General features: G+C 42.2%; 1 pseudogene; it reads right to left on the bottom strand.

Annotated features, from left to right (window-relative positions):
* LOC115868436 overlaps window positions 1-3,369 on the bottom strand; it is an 83,307-nt pseudogene that overhangs the window by 703 nt on the left and 79,235 nt on the right.

Raw genomic sequence — 3,369 nt, 5'->3', positions numbered from 1 at the left:
GAGACGGTCCCGGGGTCAGCAGAGCGGTCGTCGGCAGGAGAGGCAGCATCTGGCACGCGATGGTTTCTTTCCAAGTTCTCAATGCGTCTTGAGGCTTTTGACAATAGATGCTTTCCAAGCACCGGTTTGCCCTTCCGCGCAGTTTGAAGGCCCGGAGACCATTGTGTTCATGGAATTCTGAATTCACCTCCAGGACTTAGACTCATCCAGAAGCCACAATCTTCCATTCGCCTTGATGACCGGCTCTTGTGCTTGTCGGGCCCCATCATCAACTTATGCCATGACCACTACTTTTTTTTGCCTTCTTAGCTGCAAGGCCTCCTCTTCCCTCTGCTGGGCCCCAGGGGAGCCACCTCTGCTGATGTGACAGCCGCTAGGGCACCAGGCCTGTGCACCATGCCCACGGAGCTCTCCCTTAATGAGATTTTAGACATCTTTTGAGGGCCTTAAAACTCTATGGCAAATGTGAGATACATTTTTAATACACAGTCATTACTATGTTGCTGGGAAGGTTTTGTTTTGTTATTGTTTTAACACTTCATATAGAAGTTACTTTGGCATCAGGAAAAACTCTAAACTTGAAGCTCTTCATTTTAATCTTTAAACGACTGTGTGAGGGAGCTGCCGTCGCATGTCCCTCCTTTTATTTTACCGATAAGAAAACTGAGGCTCAAAAAGGGTTCAGCAAATTGCCGAAGGTCACACCGTCAGTGGTACTGCTAGATTCCACCTGGGCAGCCTGAATTCAGACTCCATGCAATAGCCCACCCTGATTGAGAATAAAGGAGAATAAATAAAAATGTATTTCTTTATTTTTAAAAGTAATAAAAGGGTACATATGTACCCCAAATTAGGTGGTTCTGGCTCAGCTCGAACTTCTACCGATGCCAGGGCATAACAGAAGCAAACAGTGCCTGCTCCGACACCAGGCTCACAATCGTTATGTTTGAGCTGGCGTTGCAGCCCCTGTGTCAACCCATCTCAGAGGGTCTTCCTATTTTAATCGACCCCCTACTTTACCAATCATGCTGCCTTTCTCTGGGGGCTGGTTCCCCCTGCCAACCTGCCTAAATCTTGCCCTCCTCACTTGGAAGGGGCCCCTGGCGCAGATTTGTTGGTTCTCCTGGCAGTCTGTTTAAAAATAAGTATTTAAAAATAAATCACAGGCTAGAAAAATATTTGCTGCCTATGTGGAAAAGGGCTATAGTTATTATAAAAGAATGCATACAATGTAGCTGAAAAACTCCACCAAAAGTTCAAAAGGAAAACGGATAAAGAAGAAAAACAAAGAATGGACCAAAGAGCCAATAAAGCTAGTAGACACGCTCTTGAAAAATATTAAACCTTACTAGCAATCAGAACAAAATGAAAATCAAGACAATAAGGATCATCTGACTTTTGGATGTCAGAATAATTATTATTATTATTTAATCAATAGCCTGAATATTAAGGATGCTGAAAGACATACTCTTGCCGTTTTTCTCTTGCTGTAGATTGTTCTAGAAAGTACTCTATCACTACATGCCAAGAGATAGTTAACTTTCATTCACTGATGCTATTTCTAAGAATCTATCGTCAGAAAATAACTCAATATATGAGAATATCAATATGAAGGATGTTCAAAATACAACACAAACATGAATTGTAGAATTATTGAGGATAGAGTTTGGGAATAAGGCAAACGTCCAACCAGGGGGACTTGTTAAGCACCATGGCATTGTAATGCCCTGTCTGCAACAGTCACAAGAATGGCTATCAGGCTTTGCAGCAGCAAGGTAGTTTGTTTGCTTATGATATAGATGACGGAATGAAAATGAAATAAACAGAAGTAGTTCAATACTTATCATTACAAATAGGTACATACCCAGAGAAAAAGACAGAAAAGAAATATATCATTGGTCTTGCAAATCCCATCATATGATCTCCAGAGTCACATCTATCACTTAAACCCTGTTTCCCAGCTACCAATCCTCTGCCTCCAACTAGCACATGACAATCACCAGCAATGATCATTGTATCTTGAGTGCATGTTTGACTGATTTCATGCTGTACAAATTGGTAGAATTATTCAGTATCTTCATCACTGCCTTGAGGGGTTTATGCATACATTTGAATAACACTCAGATGAACGGATTTCTCTATAGGCCTAGAGATTTTTCCTATCACAGAGTTGGATCTCAAGATAGATCACGAAACGGTTTTTTTTGCAACTCTGTGGACAACAAGCCAAAACACTGCCCAGTCCTGTGTGTGAGCCTCGTGTTGCAGGCACCGTGTCAATGCATCGCACTGAAGGTCTCCCTCTTTCTTTCCTTGGCTGGTCTTCAGTTTTACCAAAAGTGATGTCCATTTCCAGGGACTGCTCGCTCCTGAAACATGTCCAAAGTAGATGGGAAGGCGCTTCAGCATCCACTGCGGAGAACTGTGGCTGGGCTTGTGCAGAGACAACGCTCCTGCTCTTCTGGCAGGCCCTGGTGCTCTCGGCATTCTTTGGAGGTAGTTCTAAGTTTGACTCCTAACTGCAGTGCTGAATTTCTGTTGCTCTATGGCCTCACCAACGTATATCACTTTCAGACATTCTAATTGTTAAAAGATGAGACTAGTTCACAGAAGGGGATTAAAATTGTTCCCTTCTTATTTTGTTCTAAAATTTGAAAGGGCAATACCAATGTTTATTCTAAAGACAAGAAAATCTCACAGAATCCAGGAACAGGAGTGGGGATCGTGATACCATCAGGGGAGGGGGAAGTGGGGGAGAGGAAGGGAGCAAGTGGGAACCCATCCCAATGATCGACACATAATCACACACCCCTCTACAGGGGGAAGAACAACAGAAAATACGGGGGAAGGGAGACTGCTGTCGGTGTGAAAGAGGAAAACTATAACAATGTACAATCTATTAGGGGCTACGAGGGGCAGGGAGGAGCTGATACCAAGGGCTCAATAGAAAGTAAGTGTCTAGAAAAGAACGAGGGCAACATATGTACAAACATGCCTGATTCAATCGATGTATGGATTGTAACAAGAGTTGTATGAGCCCCCAATAAAATAATTTTTAAGGCAATAATGAAGATATAGTGAAGGTTTGTAAACCATCTTCCACTATTAATCAGTTTTATATGGATCCTATCTATGAACAAACTAAGAAAAATGTAATAAAAAAGAAAGAAAAGAGTAGCTAAGCATGGAATTTCAGACAGTAGGATACTAAATGAGGGGACATGCCAGAATCCGGAGAATTTCATCCAATACGTTGACATTTGAGGACGTCTGTTTACTTACTTCAAGCAAAGCAAAGTTGTTAACTCATTAGAATATGAGTCCTGGGAAATGGAGGCAACATTTAATGCCTAGTGTGAGTCAGAATGT

The sequence above is a fragment of the Echinops telfairi genome, unplaced genomic scaffold (genome assembly GCF_000313985.2).
Source record: "Echinops telfairi isolate 266 unplaced genomic scaffold, ASM31398v2 ScPeMD7_10;HRSCAF=50, whole genome shotgun sequence".
Classification (NCBI taxonomy): Eukaryota; Metazoa; Chordata; class Mammalia; order Afrosoricida; family Tenrecidae; genus Echinops; species Echinops telfairi.
This window is presented reverse-complemented; position numbering and strand designations above follow the sequence as displayed.